This window comes from Chiloscyllium punctatum, chromosome 45 (genome assembly GCF_047496795.1).
Source record: "Chiloscyllium punctatum isolate Juve2018m chromosome 45, sChiPun1.3, whole genome shotgun sequence".
Taxonomy (NCBI): Eukaryota; Metazoa; Chordata; class Chondrichthyes; order Orectolobiformes; family Hemiscylliidae; genus Chiloscyllium; species Chiloscyllium punctatum.
The window spans coordinates 51,951,052-51,974,882 of NC_092783.1; the positions used below are offsets into that span (position 1 = coordinate 51,951,052).

Genomic DNA, 23,831 nt, shown 5'->3' on the forward strand with positions numbered 1-23,831 from the left:
CTGAAGATACTGAGTCAGGTTGGGCCATCGGTCAATGGGCCTCAGACCCAGGAGGCTGATTTTTCTTCTTTGGCAGATGAGAAGAAGCATTGTTGCCCAATCTACTGATACCCTTCCCAAGCATCTGCCCCCAACTACTGGTGAATAGCTAAAAAAGAAACACTGGATCAAAAAGCTTGACTGAACATATGGTTTGCTTTCTTCTCTTTGCTTCAGGGCATTAAGACTGGTTTTAGTCCACTCACTGTTCACCTACCAGTTGACATTAGTTAGCTGCCCACAGGCCAGTGCTACATTAATAGGGGAGTTCTGTTGAATTTCTGAGGATCATAAGAGCAGGAGTAGGCCATCTGGCCCATTTGAGCCTGCTCTGCCATTCGGTAAGATCATGGCTGATCTTTTCATGGACTCAGCTCCACTTACCTGCGCACTCACCATAACCCTTAATTCCTTTACTCTTCAAAAACCTACCTTTTGCCTTAAAACTATTTAACAAGGTAGCTTCAATTACATCATTGTGCATCTGTAGAATTTCCTGTCCAATCAGTTGGGTGAAGTAGTTCCTCCTCAACTCCATCCTAAATCTGCTCCCCCTTTTATTTTGAGACTATTCCGCCCAGTTCTAGTTTCACCCGCCAGTAGAAATAACCTCCTTGCTTATATCCTATCTATACCCTGAATAATTTTGTTTCTATAAGATTCCCCCCCCCCCCATATTCTTCTAAATTTCAGTGAGTATAGTCCAATCTACTCAATCTCTCCTCATAAGGCAACCTTCTCAATTCTGTACTCAAACTCCTCTGCGCCCCTTCCAGTGCCAATATAGAGGAGGAGGAGGACAGGGTCTGGAAGAGCTATGAATCAGTTTAATCTGCAGAATGTGAATGTAGAGGTCCAGGCCTACGTGAGGGTCTTTTAAAAATCTGAGCCACGGGGGTGTGATAAAACCAGTTTGAAGTTTTCATGAGGGTACAAAGTTAGGAAAAGAGATGAGCAATGCTGTTGTGGTGAATAAAAGCCACTATCATAACTGAGTAGATGTGGAGGTGAATAATTTCTGCTTAGAATCTTGCAGCAATATGCCAACCTTTCTTACCACTGGAGTGGCACATGGTAGTAACCAGGTGTCTGATGGAGCTAAAGATACAGATTCTAGTGGGAGCTGTAGAGGACAGCTACAGACACAAACCACGTCAAACGGAATGCATCAGTTTTTTTCAGCATGCTTCAAGGAGAATTGTGCTCACCCAGATCTCGGTCAGGCTGAGCGTAGCAGCTCTGAAGAATCATCTATACTCGAACCATTAGCTTGCTTTCTTTCAGTGATGCAGCCTGACCCCCTGCAATCTCCAGCATTTGTTTTTGTTATCAGTTCAGATTCCAGCATCTCCAGTAATTTGCTGCTGCAGAGTGTAGCAGCATCCTTGGGATCAAGGATCGGCCCAAATACGTGCAAAGTGACAGTGCTGCTGTGAAAATCATTTCAGGGTTGGCATTGCAAAGGCCTTAAATTTATTCTTTTTCTTAAACGGTAAGGGAATTTTGTGCACTGGCATTTTGTTGATGTGCCCCACCACTTTCACTTGTGAGGAGGGAACTTGACCAGGGATGGATGCCCCTCGCTTCTGATTTGCCTGTTTCCTGTTCACCTTCCGCTGCGTCATCAAGAGAGGTGCTTACTTGACAGTCAAGAGGCAAAATGGGCTGCACAGGCTCAGTCTGCAAAATTCCTATTGGGCTTGATGTAGGAAGGCTATTTCCCCTGAGTCGGAGGGTGGGGGAGGGGATGGTGGTGAAGGTGGATGCAGAGGAAACAGTCTCAGAATAAGGGCGGGTCATTTAGGACTGGAAGACTTTCTTCACTGATAGTGGTGAATGTTTGGAATTCTCTACCCCAAAGGGCTGCAGAGGCTTAGTTATTGAGGAATGAGACCAGTAGATTTTCTAAATATTAAAAGTATCAAGGGATAGTGTGGGGAAATGGCATTGCGATAGAAGATCAGTTACGATCGAATGTAATGGTGGAACAGGCTGGAGGGATCGAATGGCCTACTCCAGCTCCTGTGTTTCTTCAGCAAAGAGGCATCTGCTATAAAACTTCTATGCTGTGGCATTGGCATAGCCAGTAACAGTTCCGATAATTCTTTATCTCTCATTCCTTGAAAGTTTGCTGCAGTATTGCCTTGGACTTGCCAAAGAGCCTCCTCCTGTACTGTTGCTTCATTCTGGGCCATCTCGACCTTGTGACCCATCGGAAGGAAGTGCTGTTTCACCCAGTTGGCCATGTTCTGATTCTTAGCATCAAGTTTATCATCCCAATTACGGAGCTTTGCAAACTGTTGCAATTCGCCCCACAACCTGGGTTTTCGGCCACGTAAATCTCATATTTAACTTGTGGTTAGCGTCCAAACTGAGGACTGTGCCCATGTGAAGGGAGATCAGAGCTCAGTGACCAAATAACAGTTTAGAGTTTGTTCCTTCCCTCCGAGTTGTTGTTATGTTGAGAGGGACAAGGGAGTGACACCATACCTTAATACGGTCAAGAAAGATTTAGTTCTTGATGGCCAAACTAGTCATTTGTCATGTGTGTCTTACTTTAAGTTGAGAGTGTGGTGCTGGAAAAGCACAGCAGGTCAGACAGCATCCGAGGAGCAAGAGAATCGACGTTTTGGGCAAAAGCCCTTCATCAGGACTTCCTCCTCGGATGCTGCCTGACTTGCTGTGCTTTTCGAGCACCACACTCTTGACTCTAATCTCCGGCATCTGCAGTCCTCGCTTTTGCCCTGTGATTTATTTTAAACCATGACTGAGTTTTGGCTCTGAGATAATGAAGTAACACAGCACATCTACCCTCATCATGTGGACTGCATTGGTTCCCCTTGTGAAGGACGATTACATATGGTCATCAGTGCCCATACCGCACAATTGAATGTAACTGTTGAGTGTAGTGCCAGTGTTACGTGGCTAACTGATCAGAGAAAGACCATGGGTGGAATTTGAAAAGGTACTTACTTGAAAGTTTGGTGCTTTTCTCTTCATGGACAGAAGTGTGAGCAGAGGGAAGTGAAATGAAGAAAGCTTGTGTGGAGTAGTGTGATCAACTAGAACACTAATAGTTATAGAAACTTCACATTAAAAAAAGACTTAAAAGGGACCTAAGGGGCAACTTTTTCATACACGGGGTGGTACGTGAATGGACTGAGCTGCCAGAAGGAGTGGTGGAGGCTGGTACAATTTTAAAAAAAATCTGGATGGCTATATGAATAGGAAGGGTTTAGATGGATATGGGCCAAAGGCTGGCAAATGGGACTCAATTAATTCAGGACATATGATCAACATGGATAAGTTGGACTGAAGGGCCTTTTTCTATCTTGTACATCTCTCTGACTCCATACGCAATGACCAAAATTGATCCTTTGTTTGTGGACGGAGGACTCAGTGGGTGAGCTGGGTGGGAGGGAGGACATTTCCAGGCTCTCACCAACTAATAGCTTCAGAATAAAATCTTAGGAGCCTTAATGACCACGATCACATCTTTTTTTAAAAAAAGTAAGCATTTTAAAATTAAGGTGTTCAGTGGGCTGTAAGGACCAATGGGTGAAATGGTTTGATAATTGCCTTCTTTCAGTGTCACATTCCTTTATCCAGTTGATCATACTGGGAAGCAGCTCCACACAAACCACTCCAAATGAGATCTACGGTGAATGAATCAAAGGCACGAGTGCAGCTTTCCATCCAAGTCTGAAAAATGACATAAAACTTTTAATGTGACAAAGTTTTAGATGGAAACTTGCAGTAATACATTGCAGTCTATAATTACTTCATTAGACCCCGAATGGTTAATTTTGATGCAGTATCTCTGAATTAATTGTACACCAGACTTGCCCTTAAAATTTAGTCCTCACAGAATCAATACGTGGCAATAGTGTTTTATTTTTTTGGCAGGCTTCATGTTTATGCACAGACGGTCACAACTTTTATGGTTAGCTAGAACTTATATTTTTTTAACTGTCGTTGTAAAAATAGCTTGTCTGACTGAAATTACCAATGATTAACCTTTACCATTTAACATTTCCTAACATATATATGTCTTTTAACCGCAAAATATCCTTGGACAATAATTTCCCGTCTGGTTCCCCGCCGTACTGAAAATGGGGAATGCTGTTGCAAATTCCTAAGGACCAATTTATCCAAAATATCGGAATCATATGGTGGGTTTGAGCCAAAACAAAATTGAGGCTGATACAGTGATGCAATTACTGAAGCAGCTAAAATTGTTGGGCGTGGAGCACGATTGTTAGGAACTCTTGCACAGATGTCCTGGAGCTAAAGTGACCTGACCCCGTAACAACAACAACAACAACAACAACAACAGCCACAATCTTCCTTTGTGCATGGTTTAACTCCAACCATCAGAGAATTTTGCCCCTGTTTCTTATTGACTACAACTTTGCTACGGCTCCTTGATACTACACTTGGTCAAACGTACCCTTGATTTCAAGGGCTGTCACTCTCCCCTCACCTCTAGAATTCAACTCTTTAGTCCACCAAAGCTGGAGAAAGGGCAGGAGCTGAGTGGCCCTGGCAGAACCCAACCTGAGCGTCATTGAACTAAGGGAGCGGGTTATTGCTGAGCATGTGCTGTTTGGTATCAATGATGACCTCATCCATCACTTTAATAATAATCAAGAGTAGACTAATGGGGTGCTAATTGGCTAGGTTGGATTTGTCCTGCTTTTTGTGTACAGGATGTACCTGGCAATTTACCAGGTTGAATAGGAGCCAGTGTCAGTATAACTGTACTGGAAGAGCTTGGCTAGGGGACAAGTCTTCAGTCCTGTTACTGAAATGTTGTCAGGATCCATAGTGTTTGCAGTATCTAGTGCCTCCAACTGTCTGTTGATGTTGTGTGGAGTGAATCAAATCGGCTGAAGACTGACATCAGTGTTGCTGGGGACCTCAGGAAGAGGTTGAGATGGGTCATCCACTTGGGCACTTCTTTCTGAAGATTGTTGCAAATGTTGGAAACACATCTTTGCACTAATGTGCTGGGCTCCCCCATCGTTGACAGTGTGGATATTTGTGGAACGTCCTCCTCCAGTGACGTGTTTAATTATCTACCACCGTTCACAATTGGACACGACAGAACTGCAGAACTTCGATCTGACCTGCTGGTTGTGAGATTGCTTAGCTCTGCCTATTACTTGCTATTTACACTGTTTAAGATGGACGCAGTTCTTCAGCAGGTTGACATCTGAATTTTAGATATGCCTGGTGCTGCTCCTGTCATGCCCTCCCACACTTTTTTTGTTGTTACATTTTCTCTTTGTGACTTGCTATGTGCAAAATTGTCTGCCACATTTCTTTCATTATGATAATGTTTGCACTTCCAAAAGTTACCTTTTTTTTGCAGTCTTATAAGGAATCTGAGCATTTGGAAAGGGCAGCATTTGTTGTCCATCCCTAAATGTCCTTGAATTGATTGTTTGGTTCTCTTAGCCATTTTAGAGGTCAGTTAAGTGTCAATGCCATTGTTGTGGATCTGGAGTGACATGGAGACCAGAAAGAGTAAGGTTGACTGATTTTTTTTTTCCCCCACAAGGGCATTGATGTAGCATATGTATCATCATCATCAATCATCGTCGTCATCATCATCATCATATCCATCTGCATCGTCTAAACCAAACCCTCGACAGTATGTATTTGGAAAGGCAGCGACCGATTCGGGATAGTCAACATGGCCTTTTGTGTGGGAAATCATGTCTCACAAACTGGATCGAGTTTTTTGAAGAAGTAACAAAGAAGATTAATGAGGGCAGAGCAGTAGATGTGATCTATGTGGACTTCAGTAAGGCGTTCGACAGGGTTCCCCATGGGAGACTGATTAGCAAGGTTAGATCTCATGGAATACAGGGAGAACTAGCCATTTGGATACAGAACTGGCTCAAAGGTAGAAGACAGAGGGTGGTGGAGGGTTGTTTTTCAGACTGGAGGCCTGTGACCAATGGAGTGCTACAAGGATCGGTGCTGGGCCCTCTACTTTTTGTCATTTACATAAATGATTTGGATGCGAGCATAAGAGGTACAGTTAGTAAGTTTGCAGATTACGCCAAAATTGGAGGTGTAGTGGACAGCGAAGAGGGTTACCTCAGATTACAACAGGATCTGGACCAGATGGGCCAATGGGCTAGACTGTCAGATGGAGTTTAATTCAGATAAATGCGAGGTGCTGCATTTTTGGAAAGCAAATCTTAGCAGGACTTAATGGTAAGGTCCTAGGGAGTGTTGCTGAACAAAGAGACCTTGGAGCGCAGGTTCATAGCTCCTTGAAAGTGGAGTCGCAGGTCAATAGGATAGTGAAGAAGGCGTTTGGTATGCTTTCCTTTATTGGCCAGAGTATTGAGTACAGGGGTTGGGATGTCATGTTGCAGCTATACAGGGCACTGTTGGAATATTGTGTGCAAAAGCCTATCTAATGATGATAGAAATATGTCAGCAAGGGACCCAGCAATCACCTCCCTAGCTTCCAACAGAATTCTCGGGTACACCTGATCAGGTCCTGGGATTTATTCACTTTTATGCGTTTCAAGACATCCAGCACTTCCTCCTCTGTAATCTGGACATTTTTCAAGATGTCACCATCTATTTCCCTACATTCTATACCTTCCATGTCCTTTCCCACAGTAAACACTCATACTATATTAATGCAATATTTTTTTAAAATATATAATACAGGTACTTTTTTAAGAAAGGGAAAGTGGCTTTTTCCAATTGACACTGGCAAATTGAATTCAACACTGCCACTCTGTGTTACTTCTTTCAATGTTGTTGTTTGAGATGGAGACAGGGAAATGATTGAATACTAAAGTTATTTTAAGATCTTGGCTCTGAAGCTTTCAGAATTCACCTAAAAATACACATTTTCTTGTGCCTCAATTAACAGCAGTGCCAAACGTAATGAAGATCATTGCTCATTGTGAGAGGTAATTTCGGTTTAAACTTTAAGATGTGCCTGGACCACAGACTGATCTATAATAAAAGACAAAACTTTTGTTTCTTTTCTAAAACATTTTGTATACTCAAAAGTAGAATAGTTTAAATTGTGCAGAATGCTGACAATTTGTGAGCAGAGTAAAAACAAACAGGCCCTTGATTGATGAAACCATTAACACAGGCAGGGAAGGATGAGTCCTTGACTGATAATACTGCAGGGTGAGAGAAACAACTTTGGAGACTCTGAAGACTTTGTGATAAGGGTGCAAATCAAAGAATAATGATGTTTTTAAGAATGTGAACCTCATGGCTCGTTAGAGCCAGGGAGGGGAGGGTCTGGAGGCATTTGTTGCAGACTTTGTGATAAGGGTGTAAATCGAAGAATAATGATGTTTTTAAGAATGTGAACCTCATGGCTTGTTAGAGCCAAGGAGGGGAGGGATTTGTACTGTATATAATGAGAAACTTTGTAAGCCTCAGCGCGCCTTTTACTCAGAAGGCTGCCCATCTCTGCAGACTTGCTAATAAAGCTTTGTTTTCCTGAATTTGTCTAGAGCGATTATTAAGAAGCAATTTTTGTTTCTAACACTCATGTTTGAGAATCCCCAGGTAATGTTGGCTGTGGGCTGCTCAATATACTTTTTTTTAATGTGCCCACTTGCTCTTTCTTCCAAAACTCTGCAAATTCCCATCAGTGCCACACATCCATTGTCCTTGCTAACTGAGCTGCACCAGCTCTTTGTTGATGATAAAATTCTCACCACTAACTCTTCTTCCAGCCCTGGAACTGGGATCTATCTGCTCTTCCTGTACATCCCTGATTTCCTTTCCTTTACAAGGGGTCTCCATGCTTCAGCTGCATGCATGTTTTTCAGTGGAATTCCCTCCCTGGGCCTCGCTGCCTCTCTCTCTGTCTCCTTTGCTGAAGTTACCCTTCAAATCGACCAAGCTTTTAGTGACCTTGATATTTATGTCAATTTCTGTATGATTATGCTCCAGTGTGGTGTCTTGGGACATTATTACTTTGGGGGCTGCTGCAAGCTGCAATTGATGTAGTGGCTTGAGTTTTTGTGTCATCTTTGTGATAAATGAGTGCATTCTGGCAGCAACTTACAGTTGTACTGAAATGAGTGATTATGCGTATGTGAATCAGACTTCACTCCAGGCACACAATACTGAAGCTTGGTCATGTGTTGCCCCCAGGTGTGTGTTGAGCTGCTTTCACTCTCCTGCTGTCTTCTCTTACCTGTGTTGGATTATATGTGCCTAAAGACTGTGTTATCACCCAGGGTGTCAGTACTGACTGGAAGAGTTATCAGTGAACTTCTACACTTTGCTGTGATTGTTTTAATTTGTCGCCTTTTAAACTGTTTCTGAAATCACTGCCACCATTACTTAATCCTCATACTGTATGGCTCAAAATGAACTGTGTTGCTAGAGAGGCCATTTGACTCATGGTATCTGCTCTCCTGTTATAAAATGTGGATGCTCAAACAGTTGTTGGTGAAACTCAGCAGATCTGGCAACACCTAAAGGAAGAAAGCCAGAGTTGATATTTCCAATTCATTAACTGCTTTCTCCCCATGGATGCTATCAGACCTGAGTTTTGCCATCAGTTTCTAGTTTTGCCATCAGTTTCTAGTTTTGCGTATGCCAGCTCTACCTCTTTTTTTTTTTTGAAAAAGCTGTTCTTTCATGCCCATCCCTCCATTTCTTCCTAGTGTTTTTGGATTGGAGCTCATTGATCCTAAATATCAGTACATTGTCCTGTGCTCTTTGGTCTCTTTTTGACCCAGGGCCTATATCAACTCTTCAAAATGTTTTTGTTTTCAGCTAAAAGTATCACACAATTTTATCTTCTGTGATGGCCTTCTTTGCCTTCTCTACCTGAATGTGACCACACTCAAAAGGCGGTTACTGCAGCAGGGTCATGGTACTGTGTATGTAATCAATTGCCTAATGGAACCTTTCCTTGGGTGTAGACAGAAGTGAAATGGCCTGTTTGTGTCCTGTTCATTTTCGAATCCTAGGAATTTTTCATTCTGGTGGAATTGAATCGACAATTGACACTTTAGGCTTACTCCACTTCCTCTGTGATGTGGTCATTGTGGTGTATGGTGTTTAATTTGAAACCATCTAACCGTGAAATCGACCTCACAACAGGAAGGTTCCACCCAGTGTATTGGCTGATTATCATTCTTTATAGATATTGACCTTTACCACATCTGTCTGTGGGATCATACTTTGCTGTGGTGACTATGCTGTGGTATATCCTGAGGGTCATGACTGATGCTTTATTATTGCAAAATTCGTTCTCTATATTGAGAATTTGCATGATCTTTTGAAAAATCATTTGTTTCAGCTCCAGATCTGCTGAAAATGTTGATAACATGAAACATTAATTCTGTTTTCCTCTCCACAGAGACTCCCTGACCTACTGTGTTTCATTTTGATACAGAGTTCCATCATCTGTATTGTTTTGCTGTTGTTTACATGTTTCAAAAAGTTCACGAGTGAGCGTGTGAAACTGCTGGTGCCATGTTAGCTTGAATTCTTGAAAAGTCACACACTTCTGTGATTTGGATCCAGAAAGGCCTAACTTGATGTACTGCCTGTGGGGTATTAACCAAAGGATGTGCTGTTTGTCTGAGTGTTGGAATTGGGAGAGACTCCCAGTTGGCTCCAACAGGAAGTGCACTCGATAAGTGAGTTTGACTGGAATCAGAATGTGTCATTAAACTCTGCTCCTGCAAGCGTTGATTTGATTTTATGACTGTCAATTTGAGCAGCAATTGTATTTTCCTCAGTCTAGTAGTGCCTCGACATACGAACGACCCCGTTCACGAACAAATCGGTTTACGAACCGGATTGTACATAAAATTTTGCTTCAACGTACGTACGAAATTCAAGGTACGAACGAAGGTACGAATGCAAAAAGCCCGTGGTTTCATTGTCATTGTTCTGCTTTGCTATGCGCGCTTTGAATATCCGAACATTGATTCAGTTCGTGAACTTTTCGGTTCGCGAACCGGGTCCCGGAACGGATTAAGTTCGTAAGTCGAGGAGCTACTTGTATTTGATAAAAGAGTTTCTGCCTGTGATCTACCTACTAAAGTTGAGTTGCCAAACTTGAACCCCAGTGCTTCCCAACAGATTTATCAACTGGACACCTTTTTCCCTTTGCCAGTGGGATGGCAAGTCAGGCCAAAGGGATGGGGTGTGGATGGCGCATTTTCTTGACTGCACATATTGATAATACCTTGCATTTATATAGTACCTTTACCTTATCAAAGTGCTTTAACAAGTGCATAAGCGAACTAAAACTGACCCAAACCAGGCAGATTTCAGAATGTGTTACTAAAACCTCAGTCAGACATCATGGACATCTGTAGGCACCTTCCAGATTGAAAGAGATTCAGAGAGACCAGTTTAAAAAGGTAATTGTCCTGGGATGATAGCGGAAGGCACTTCTGCCACTGGTAGTTTTGAGTCAAGGCTGAATAGTAAATTGGAATTGCAGGAATGTGGGAAGGTTGGATTTCTTAATTGTCTGTTTCGCAAAATTGTGTAAGAGTTGCTTACAGGTGGCCAGTTTTTCAGAGCTCATTCCACTCTATATGTATGGAGCTTGTGGGGCAGCAAGGTTTTTGGTTTGCTTGCAAGCACTTTTGAAATTGAGTGTAATTGAGGTTTGGTCAAGCTTGAATGGAATTGGCAATGGGGTCCTGCCTATGTCATTGTCATTAATTGGCATCACCCTCCTTTGCTGCAACTTATTTTGAAGTGGATAGCTGATATGATCTGGTCACTTTGTCACTGACCCCATCTGTGACGTTGGGATAACATTTTCACAAACTAGTTCAAGGGTCTTCTGCATTATTTGCTCATTTAACATTGACTCTTTAAAGATGTATTCCTGAGAGTGCTTGAGCCATTGTACAAGACACCAAATCTGCTAAGACTACGAAACCTGAACAAATCACCTCATGAGTTATCTATAGAGAAAACTTTTCACAGTGCCTTGAATTCTCCCATTACCCACAGGAGTGGAAATTTTGGCTTGCACCAAGTTACATTGAAATAGCAATGCAGCACCACTATTAGTATTTTTGTTTCCTCTGTGTCAGACTCTATGTCGAAACAACTGCTGCTGTCATTAGCTATTAAATATTGCATCTGCTTCTTTGCTCTGTAAGTTAAAACTGTTGGCTGGTATACTTGCTACTTCTGGCCCTATAATAACTGGCCCAAGAAGGCGTCAGGAGGATCTACTCTGACCTTGCTTGGAATTGATGACGACTTGTTTCACCACCAGGCCAGTTACAGAGACCTCCTGCTGTATAATATTCTCGTATTGCCAACCCATTGGTCTGTTTCACTCCACACTGCAGTCTCAAAGGAATTGTGTCAATTTAAGAATGCATGAAATCATTACGTGAAATCGCACTATTTGGACAATTTCCCTCGGAGGCCAGACTGTGATCTGATTCATGTGATTATAAAATATCTTTAGGTGATGTTGACAAAACTCTAACAGTGTAATATTAGACTTGTCACTGAACAAACTGTGTGGTGCTAGCTGCTGAATGTTTCCTTCCTTGATCGGATTCTTGACAGCCTTTGTGTCTTGCTTAGTCCCAAATGGTGAGTTTCAAACGCTATATCCTGCTGCAATATTGTTTACTTGCATCTCCTCTTACACCAAACACTTCCTCCCACCTCTACCTTCATGCGACGGTAACCCTAACCTTCCCAGACTCCAGATATTTCTGGAGTGTTCTCTTCAATGACCTAAGTGTACTTTGTAGTAACTCTCCTCATCTCAAGCTGTGACTTCGAGGTGCCAGTGTTGGAACTGGGGGGGGGGGTCAAAGTTAAGATTCATACAAAACCAGGTTACAATCCAAACAGGTTTATTTGAAAATACTAGCTTTTGAAGCGCTGCTTCTTTCTCAGGTGATTGTGGAAAATAAGATCATAAGACACAGAATTATTGCCAAATGAGTACAGTGTCATGGCGATGAGATGATACATTAAGCAATTTTAGATAGTCTTTTATCTTTAAGAATGGGATGTGTTGGTTTCTGTTCTTTTGATATGCAAATTCAAGAACTACTTTTAAATTCCGTTCTCATGAACAATAGGTGCCATTTTAGCTCAGACAATGCATTAAGGTGTGATGTCTGTCTGCGTCTCAATGTTGAGTTAGACTGGTTCTATTTCTAAAGTGGAATTTACAGAGTTTTACATGGATTCATGCAATTTTTGAGCAAAATAAAGTGTGTGTGTGTGTGTGGGCTTAGCTAAGAGCTACCATACCTTTCCTATTCCTGTGTGACCTCACTCCATGGCGAAAGTGAGGACTGCAGATGCTGGAGATCAGAGCTTAAAAATGTGTTGCTGGAAAAGCGCAGCAGGTCAGGCAGCATCAGAGGAGCAGGAGAATCAATATTTCAGACATAAGCCCTTCTTCAGGAATGAGGAGGGTGTGCCAAGCAGGCTAAGATAAAAGATAGGCAGGAGGCACTTGGGGGAGGGGCGTTGGGAATACGATAGGCGGAAGGAGGTTAAGGTGAGGGTGATAGGCTGGAGAGGTCGGTAAGAAGATTGCAGGTCAAGAAGGCGGTGCTGAGTCTGAGGGTTAGGACTGAGAAAAGGTGGGGGGAGAGGGGAAATGATAAAGCTGGAGAAATCTGCATTCATCCCTTGTGGTTGGAGGGTTCCTAGGTGGAAGATGAGGTAAAATACTGGATTAGTAGTGCTGGAAGAGCACAGCAGTTCAGGCAGCATCCAACGAGCAGCGAAATCGACGTTTCGGGCAAAAGCCCTTCATCAGGAAACCTCATCTTCCGCCTAGGAACCCTCTAACCACAAGGGATGAATGCAGATTTCTCCAGCTTTATCATTTCCCCTCCCCCCCACCTTTTCTCAGTCCCAACCCTCAGACTCAGCACTGCCTTCTTGACCTGCAATCTTCTTCCCGACCTCTCTGGCCTATCACCCTCACCTTAACCTCCTTCCGCCTATTGTATTCCCAACGCCCCTCCCCCAAGTCCCTTCTCCCTACCTTTTATCTTAGCCTGCTTGGCACACCCTCCTCATTCCTGAAGAAGGGCTTATGTCTGAAACATTGATTCTCCTGTTCCTTTGATGCTGTCTGACCTGTGCTTTTCCAGCAACACATTTTTAAGCTCTGACCTCCCTCCATGCAAATGTTCGAACCTAAGCTCATGTATCTCTAACTGGTTGATGTATGTCCTGAAGACCCTCTTTATTCTATCGCCAGTGGCAAAGCTTTCACTTACATAATTTGTATTGTGTCCAAGTACCACTTCCTTATGCCTCTTCTTTCAAAACCCACCCCTTCAAACCAATATCTTTGGTCATCTATTCCAAATTCCCATATGCAAATTTTTAAAGATTGCATAAACATTTGAAAATCCTTTCTCTTGTTTTTCAACAATATAAATGCAGCTTGTTATCAGGTTTTTTCAGGCAGCCAGAGAAGTGGAAAAGTACTGTCTGGAAAACTGACGGCTGATATCAACTCTCCATAACTGCTTATAACTCTCTTACTGTAGAAACGTGGCTTCAGCAGAAAACCATTGAATATTGCATATTTTGGCTGGGGCAGTTTGCATTCTGACCAACCAAGTCTGGACATTGTAATGCCACTGGACATGAATTCTGGTTTTACTGGTGTTTACACACTTCTAAGTTTCCGATCACAACAAAATAAACGTTATTTCCTGTCCTTAATCAAAACAATAAATGGTAATGTTTTACCCACAAGGACATATGGGAGAATCGTGATGAAGATTTGATATTTAAAGCTCCTTTAAAATGCCCCAAAGAGCTCAAGCATAATTCACTATTTTGAATTGTGGCGTCGATTTGTGGGGGCCCGTGGCATTATGATACCGTAACTGGACTAGTAATCCAGAGACCTATGTCTGTGTGTGAGGACATGGCTTCAAATTTGTTTAATAAAGACTGGAAATATAAATATAGTTGTCGGTGATGGTGACCATGCAACTATTGATTTGTTGCAAAGAAACTCATTCTGGTTCGCTAATGTCCTTTAGGCTATTCTTACCCAGTTTGACCTATATGCGCCTTCAGAATGATGATAATCTTGTTGACTCTCAATCACGCTCTGAAATGGCCTGCTCAAGCCACTCTGTACCAGGGCAGTTAGTGGTGGACAACTTAACGCTGGCTTTGAAATTATTGTTCCCAATCCGTGAAAGAATAAGCATTTTTAGAGTGAGGTTGAAGTGGCAGCCACATTGTGCTCCGTAAAATAATCCTGGGAATGGGATGAATGATCAGCTAATCTATGTTCTATTATTATAACTAAAAGTAATACAGTTTATCTGAAGGGGGCTGCCATCTTGATTATTACTTATACAGTCCATATTACATATGGTAGGCCCAGGAGGTCAATCTTTGACTGCATCTATATGTGGTGCTCTTGTAACAAGCTAATCGCTCCAACCATGCCAAAATGATCTGGCTGATACACTTGAGGCGGTGGGAGTGAAATGTGACAGCAGAGAGAAATGCTGGACAGGAAAAGGTGAGGACTGTGTGAATGCTTCTCGCGCTGCTTTGTGTGCATTTGTGTCTAACTGTTAAATGTTGTATTATGAAATGTTATTATTTTAATGGTTTTCAGCCACTATTCAGACTGTATGGAGCAGATGTCATCACATCATCAGTTGATAGGAAGCCAAAGGTCCAGCTGTTTGTGATGATCCAAAAAAAAGGAGTCACCCTAAATGTCTCCTACTGGAGATGATAAATTTCCCTTCTTGCTTAAATCTCCCATATGGTCTTGCATTCTTTCAGCAGATGAGGTGGCAATGCTGTCTCTCTTTTTTTCATGGCTACACATTTGCTTTAGCTTCGCTATTTGAGGAAACTCCAAAACACCGTGTTTATAGTCAGAGGAAAAAAGTTATCCTGTAATCTGTTGAACAGCTGCAATTATAATGAGACCAAAAAGAAAATGACACTGTAGCTGTTTCCAGCCAGAACTGTACGCTGTGTGGAAAGCTTTTTTTCAACAGCAAGGACTTGCTGTGATATTTCCTGCTTGCCGGCAAAAAAAAAATGACCCAAGGAGCTCGTGGAAGCTCAACTGCAGAAAAGTGAGCAGCAAGCGAGAAGAGGTGAGGCCAAAATGTTGATTGAATATGTGGATTTTAAGGTGATGTTTAAAGATAGGTGGAGTACTTTATGATAATGCTTGAGATTCTTTTGGGTTTACTTCATTGGCATTCCAGTAGATTGTACAACTCTTAAGTGGGGTGAGTGGCTCCACAATTACTGGTAGTCCTGAGCAACTAAGCAATTGTTCTTGTTGACTGTAATAGCCAGGAGGCTTATTTATTTATGTGGGATTTGTTTTCTAATGCTGACTTATTAGCACATGTTCAACTACAGCTAACTATTATTGAGCTACCTTTATTTAGCCCTCCCCAACAGACAAAGCAGCAGTGAGGGTGATACAACAAAATTCTCTGATCTCGCAATGCTTCTCAGATTTTTTTTCCCCCTGTTGTTGATGCCGGTTCGGTTGCAGGAGATGTGTCCTCAGATCTGTACGAGGGAGGGAGGGGTTAGAGTCCTGTAAGAGCAGGCATCTCATTCACATAGTTGAAGTTCAAAGAACAGCTACTTCTTCATCGGGCCCTTTTAACACAGCAAAGGACATGGCTACTTTTACAAAAAATTCTAATTTAAAGGGACAGTGAAGCTTTTCGCTCTCTGGAGCTCAGTTATCCTCAGAAACTGCAACCCCAACAGTTGGAGGCCCTATACTAAAGTTTCCAAATAGAGAGTTGGAGTGGGACAAAGCTCCTTAGTAAATTCTGAGTCTTTGGAACAGTGTTTCAAGCCATTCCACTTGAAAATATATTCAGCTCGACTATCATTTATTAATTGGATCTGGACATCATTGTCTAGGTCAGCATCTGTTGCCCATCCCTAACTTCCCTTAAACTGATTGAAATGACTCAACCAGACTATTTCAGAGGGCAGTTAAGAATCAACCGCCTTGCTGTGGGTCTGGATTCACATGTAGACCAGACCAGGTAAGGAAGGTAGATTGAAACCAAAAGAGAAAATGCTGGAAAATCTCAGCAGGTCTGGCAGCATCTGTGAGGAGAGAAAAGAGCTGACGTTTCAAGTCTAACTGACCCTTTGTCAAAGCTGTCCTTCCCTAAAGGGCATTCATGAACTAGATGGACTTTTCTAACTCATGACAATAGTTGCCATTATGCCAGCTTTTTTTTCCCAAGATTTTTATTGATGAGTTCAAATTTCACCATCTGCCATGGTGCAATTTGAACCCATCTCAGAACATTAGTTCTGGATTACCAGTTCAGCAACATTTATCACTACACTACCCACTTTGCAAAACTACAATCATTCTATCTTTTACCATTAGGGTCCCAATTGTACAAGAGATTGAATATTTATCTTGTGACTAATTCTTATTATGTTGCCTGTTAAAATACTTTTCACTTCATTCCTTTTGCATGCAGTAAAAATAAATGTTTATTAGTCACTGACTAACAATAATATTCACTGAAAACAGGCTGCAGCAATTATACCTAATGACCTAGGAACAGGAGTTGGCCATTCAGTTCCTTAATGCTCTTCTGCCATTCAATGAGATCATAGACAATCTGTGACTTAGCTGCATATACCTGTCTTTTTCTCTTAAAAACTTTACTTCTAACTATTTCAGATTTAAAATTAATAACTGATCTAGCATCAAATTGGGCACAGAGCGATGTGTTACCGAGAATTTAAAATATCCCTTGTACTCTGATCTGCTAGAGAAATGTTACTAATCTTGAAGGATCTTTAGTTGTCAAACTAGATGGGTACATGAATAAGAATGGTTTAGAGCGATATGGGCCAAATGCTAGCAAATGGGACTAGATTAATTTAGGATATCTGGTCATCGTGACGAGTTGGACCGAAGAGTCTGTTTCCGTGCTGTACAGCTCTATGTTCTCTTCCTTTCAAAATATATTTGATGCTCTCCAAAAAAGACAACTTTAGCCCTTTTCACAGTCTTTGGAGGCTAAAGTGAATTGAGTTGTTTCCACTGAGCTGCTCCTAAAGAGACACTCTTGTTGACCAGAATATGACTCCACAGACAATGGAAGGCACACAACAGAATCCGAACACATTGTCCATCCTGATGTTTCAGTGCAACGAGTAAACTGTTTGCTGTCTTATAAGAACCATCTGTGGAAAGATATGCTGATATCTGCCTGTGCTGACAGACATTAGAACAAGACTAAGTTATGGGTGCACTCAAGCAACACATGAAGAACCAATTAACCAGTCATTCATCCACTTATTGTGGGATCTTGCTGGGTTTGTCCTGACTGTTTGCGTTCATTCATATCTTCCAACCATTAGCTTTTTAATCCCTGTAAGCTCTCAGAAGCCTTTTGTTTCTCCTGCTGATATTGGATGTTGTCAGAGCTGTGTTCACTCCAGTCCTGCACTCCAACTTGTTGGGTTTTACTTTCTCAAAGTCACATACATCACAGAACCTCTGAAAAGCAATTTACAAAATGATGCTTTTTGTTCTCCAGAGGAACATTCTGGAGAATGTGAGGTTATTGTCCAATGTGATAATCTGTTTTCTTAATGCTCGGTCAAACTGAGCTAAGTTGGATGTTGTCTGGTTTGGCAGCATTAACCAGATTTGGTTGTGTATAACTGTCCCTGTAGAGTTGTCTGTGAATGCAAATAATAAGAGCTGCTGTTGGAACGGTTCATGTCTTTTTTTCTTCATCTACTGAGATTCTCACAGTGATTAGGAATTGCTAAAATGCTATTAACCACACCAAGACATCTAAAATCAAAGGGACATTCCATTCATTTGAATCAGTAATAATTCTCATGCTTGCAGAATTCAATTTCCCTTCAATAATTTCTAATCATCACTTGCTCTTTTGTGAACTGAAATAAAAATAACAGTATAAAAAATGAAAAGCTTTATATTCTAAAAATCCAATGTCAAGACAGGACATATTTGAAATATGCAGTGGATCGAGCAACATCTAAAAAAAGTCTGTGATGTTCTGGATGTGCACTATCCCTGAATGGTAGCTCTATCTGTAGTGTCAGATTCTGTTTCTCGCAGGACTTTCGGTCTTTTTATCACCTTTTGTATCTCTCCATTCCATTTTTCTTCCCTCTTCATTTTACTTTGTTTCATCTGGGTATGTTTTATGGTGAATTAAATGTCCTTATATATACTTCTTGGTTTTGATCCTGCCTGTTTGGGTAAACATTCTGCATTATAAACTGGTTGATGAGACACACTGTCCTGTTTAGCCACTTCACACTGTCTCCTGATCCCTTACAGTGGGTGCTGCAACAAAATAGCTCTTTAAATACCATGTGCTGCTGTGCAATCGCCCTCAAATAGTACACCGGCAGCTGTAAATGTAACTGAATGGCCAGCGCTGTGTGTTTGCCCCGGCTGCAAAATCCAGGCCATTGTTGCAGTATTGAGGACAAAGTAACTTCAAAAGAAGTGTCATTGTCTCTGCTGTGGGGAGAAGAATTTTCACAGATCGTAGTAAGGCTAACAGCAACATTGACAGTCATCACTATGGATATTGCATGCCCGATGCCAGGGTCTGACTGGTGTTCCCACGAAGCATAAAACATACGCAGTCACCCCGCTCAATTGAGCAAGTGACATTTCTGTGTTTTATTTTATTTTAAATCCATAAATCCTCAAAAAATCACTTTGAAAAGTGGCAGTCTCTTAATCCTTTAACTGAGACAGTTTCAAAAAGTGCCTGGATTACTTGAACTTTCCTTTTTTTTTCCCTCCCCGAATTGAAATAAAAGAAATTTGGTCCTTCTCCCACCCACCCCCTCCCCAATCCTCCTTTTCTGCAACCACCAACTGTGGCCTTAAGCCCCTCTGCAAGAACCAATCCCCCTGGCAAATATTTGTTATTTGTATATGTGACAGCACAACTGTGCACAGACTATGGAAATGGCATCAGACAATGACATTGCGATTGCCATCACAGATCATTCAGTGGCATTAAATCCCCCTGTTATACACCATGGAAAAGTAGCCTTGGCACTTAATAAAACACAAGGCCTGAACTTGTGCCCCAGCCCAATATAAACCCTGACTGAACTCAACTGAATCTTAAGGGCCTCACTGAGGGCAAAGTGATAACATTTAGGGGGAAAAAAAAAGTTCAATTGACTGCCGTTGCTTGAAATGGCAACTGTCGTATCCTGTCTCTAACAGTCTATTGTTATTGTAGTGAGTGGTGAATGAAGAAGATAATTACATATTCTTTGATAATCTCATTGTTGCAGTTTATTCTCAGAAGAACCAAAGAATTTGATAAGCTTGCTGCATCCTATAGCAACTTTTCAGATCTTGGAATTGATCTCATAACTGGTATTCATGACAAAAATGAACATATGAATGAATTCAAAAGGGGTATGCTAATTGGTTCATTGAGTATATCCTCTATAGTTACAATGCCTTGCACATTGCAATGCAAGCACTTGTGATTTATCCTGGGAAGGGCAAACTAAACATGGACATCTGAGCCAGTTACAGTGGTAGATTTGCAAGACTTTTCCATATCCTTTAGGCAATCTAGTTCAGGGAATCACATTGACATTCTTACTGCAATTGTACAGGGTCTTGGTGAGGACACACTTGGATTATTGTGCTTGGTTTTGGTTTCCTGATCTGAGGAGGGTTGCTCTGCCTAGAGAGGGAGTGCAATGATGGTGTAGCAGACTGACTCCTGGGATGGTATGTCTGACATATGAAGTGAGACCAGATCATTGAGGACCATATTCACCAGAGTTTAGAAGAATAATGGAGGAACTCAAACCTATAGGATTCTTAAAGGATTAGAGAGGGTAAATGGAGGAAGGATGATCCTGATGACTAGGTTGTCCAGAATCAAGGGTCACAGCCTAAGGATATGGGGTATGCCATTTAGGACTGAGATGAGGATAAATAACTTCACCCAGAAAGTGGTGAGCCTGTGGAGTCCCTGTCACCGAAAGCAGTTGAAGCCAAAACATTGAATGTTCGCAGTGTTAGATTTATTCTTTTGGTTTAAAGGGTATGGGGAGAAAGCAAATGCAGCGTACTCCATTGGATAATCAATCTTGATCATATTGAATGATGGAGCAGACTTGAAGGGCTGAATGGCCTACTCCAGCTCCTATTTTCAATGATTTGGAGGTGCCAGTGTTGGACTAAGATGTACAAAGTTAAAAATCTCACAACACCAGGCTATAGTCCAACAGGCTTATTTGGAAGCACTGGCTTTTGGAGCACTACTCCTTCATCAGGTGGTTGAAGCAGCGCTCCAAACGCTAGTGCTTCCAAATAAACCTGTTGGATTACAGCCTGGTGTTGTGTGGTTTTTAGCTTTGTCCTATTTTCTACATTTCTATGACGCTGACTTGTATTACTGGTATTAGCCAATTTGTCCTGTTTCTCTGTCCCATGATTTGATAAACTCATCATCTTGTCTTGTCTGGCTTCCTTCCTCAATGACTCGATCTTCTTCACAGTCTCTGATAATTCACTTGCCATGTGCATTCCCTCTGCTCCTCCCTCTCCATTGACTGGTGCTAGAAGTCAGGTGCCAGATTTTGGATTTTCCAGAATTTTGGGTGGCCCACCACCCAGCACATGCAAACCCATAGTAGATTCTTACTTTGTCATTGATTAAGTCACAGATTTTCAGTAAGAGGCAAATGTAAGAGTTGGATCTTGGAAAGAGCAGTCATAGAGTCCTACAGCACGGAGACAGACTCTTTGGCCCAAACTGATCCATGCCGACCAAAATGTCCATCCACATTAACCCAATTTTCCTGCACTTGCCCATATCCTTCTAAACCTTTTGTATCCACGTATTTGTCCAAATGCCTTTTAAATGTTGTTAATGTACCCACCTCAACCACTTCTACTGGCAGTTCATTCCATATATGTAGCACCCTCTGTGTAAATAAAAGTTGCCCTTCAGGTTCTCTTTTATTCTTTCCCCTCTAACCTTAAACTCATGCCTTCTCGTCCTTGATTTCCCGAACCCTGGGAAAAATATTGAGTGCATTCACCCTCTCATGATTTTATACACTTCTATAAGATCCCTCCTCAGTCTCCTACACTTGGAAAAAAAAATGTCCTAGCTTGTCCTTCCTATAACTCAGACCATTGAGGCCCAGTAACATCCTTATAAATTTATTCTGCACTCCTTCCAGTTTTATTCTAGGATATTTTTAATAAGATAACCAAATCTGAATGCAATACTCCGTGTGGCCTCACCAACATGCTGTACAACTGCAACATAACTTTCTGATTTCTACAATCAATGCCCTGACTGAAGACCAGTGTGCCATAAGCTGCCTTCCCTGCTCTGTCTACCTTCACTTTCAGAGAACTGTGAACCTGAACTCCCTCTATTCCACTACACTCCTTAAGGCCCTACCATTCACCATGAAACTCCTACCTTCATTTGACTTTCCAAAATGTAAGATCTCACACTTAACTATATTAAACTCCATTTGCCATTTCTCAGCCCACTTCCCCAGCTGCTCATGGTCCTGCTACAATTTCTGATAGCCTTCCTCACTGTCCACAGAGCCACCTATTTTACTAATCATGCCTTGTACATTCTCATCCAAATCAAACAGTAAATCCAATGCACAGAGTAAATTATGTAAATGTTGAGCAGTACCCAGAAAGAAGAATGCTTGGCTTTGGGCATTTTCAGTTTTTGGACTACTGGATTTGGGGTGTTCAATCTATATCCGTGTTTTAGGCTCACGGGATTGGAGATTTTGGCTACCAGTCAATGTTGCACTCTTTGAAATGGCAGGTCATGCTACCCAAAAGCAGCCCACACTCTGCTGCAAAACCTGTGTTGCATTTGTTAGCAGAAAAAAGGACTGAGGTTGCAAATAAACAGAAGGCTAGAAATAGCCAAGCATCTGTGGATTTAGTCTTTAGCCCGAATCGTTAACACTTTGTCAAAATTGAGAGTGCTTAAAGGGGAAATGGGCTGAATGGCCTTGAATGCTGTATTATTCTTTGACTCGGTTATTCTTGCCTTCATTAAGCTGGAGAGGATTTTGGTACGTGCTGAGTTTGTGAAATGCACCAATTTGTTTTGGTTTTCCTTTTAGAGCAACTGACTTTCTGGGTCAAATTGCACTTTAAGGCCTGACCATGTCTTGTTGTTTCCCCACTGTTGTTACTTCTTATTCAGAAGTCATGTGTGAGGCCACTGGGTTTCAGCTTTCACAGGGAAAATAAACTTAAGTCATGGAATGTTGTCCCGTAACATTACGTTGGTTTTCTGGAATTTTCTTTTATTAATGGAAATGAATTTAAATTATTCAGTGACCTTGAAGCAGTGGCTGTTACCTTGGTCTTTTTTTTAATGGGCATTTTTCTATTATGTCCCAGAACGTCTTAGTTTTCAGCTTCTCTGAACAATGTTGTGTGAGTGGCCTTTATACAACCTCCAGGACATATATCAAGACAAACCATAACTGTGCCTGGAGGACCACTAACTTGGCGACAATGCTCCTTGATCTTCCAGGGTAAAGAGTTGTTCTCAACCAAGTGATATGGACTGGCAAATCTAAGGTCCTGGACTGTGTGCTGAGGGATGCACTAAATCTCAGGGCAGCTGCTGCCAAGGCACAGTGGGGAAAGATCTCTGTCTAAAATCCTTCTGGCGTAACCTCGCAAGGGACTGGTATAGGATCCCTCATAGATTGTATTGGAATGTATCTGGTTTTGTGTTATATTTAATCAATGGTCTAATTTTGATTTTGGAATGAGGCACCAAACTGTGTGCAAATGCCCCACTGGGAAATGAGGTATTTTGTTTTATTTTGTCCAGTTTGAACTGTTCTCCTATTTTATGCATAAAATGCAGTTTTGCAAAAAAAAATCTGATTTGAGTAGTTTAGTGCAACCTCCAGCATTAACCCATTTAGAACCATTACCTTATATGACAATGATGACTGAATAAATCAATAATTACATTATCATCAGGGCAGGTAATCCTGCTGAGGAATCCTTATTGTTGTAATTGAGGAAGCAGGCGCCACACTGCTGCCTTGTTAGAGTAACGTTCTAGTCCCAATCCATGCTTTCTTGCAATACCTGCTCACTGGTATTCTGGCAAGTGTCAGAGGAGTTCTCTAGTTGTAGCAACCTTTAATGCATAAATACAAGCTTCTTTTTCTCCAAACTAGCTCTTCAGCTACCTTTTTTAAAAGTCATTTGTGTATATGGCGAGACAGTGAAGAGAATGCAGCATTTAGAGAAGACCATTTACTTTTAAGTTTAAAGACAATATGTTGCAAATACAAACCATGTCAGTAAACCTTTGAAAGATGACTAGTTAGCTTGATGTTAGGAATGAAAACTGCACGTCGGAACCCAATGTGGGTTTTCTTTGTTTGTTATTTGCACTAAATAAAAGTATCTTGCTGTTATGGTGGCCACACCATAAGCGCTCGCCACTTTTTGACTTCCTGAGTTGCACTTTTGAATTTATCTGATGTTGTATACAGGAAAAGCAAAATAAGCTTAAAATCAAATACTGTTTCTAAATTGTAAAACCAAGATGCAAGGGCAACCGTAAAATATTACGGTTTTGAAGGGAAATACGCTAAGCTAGATAATTTATTTTGGTGACGCTGGTTAATAGCTTTTTTTAAAAACATAAAACATAGGTATTAAGTTATCTCAGAGCGGTATTTTTAGAGCAGTAAGACTGTGC

General features: G+C 41.5%; 1 protein-coding gene across 5 annotated transcripts in view; it reads left to right on the forward strand.

Annotated features, from left to right (window-relative positions):
• Nucleotides 1-23,831, forward strand: part of LOC140467425 (solute carrier family 45 member 3-like) — a 180,445-nt gene that overhangs the window by 81,567 nt on the left and 75,047 nt on the right. The window contains exon 1 of one of the 5 annotated variants that reach the window (XM_072563775.1): nucleotides 11,619-11,637. The exons of the other annotated variants lie outside the window; for them this stretch is intronic. The gene's annotated coding sequence lies outside the window, so the exon portion shown is untranslated. Of the gene's footprint in view, nucleotides 1-11,618; nucleotides 11,638-23,831 lie in introns of those variants that run through there. 5 annotated transcript variants of the gene reach the window in all.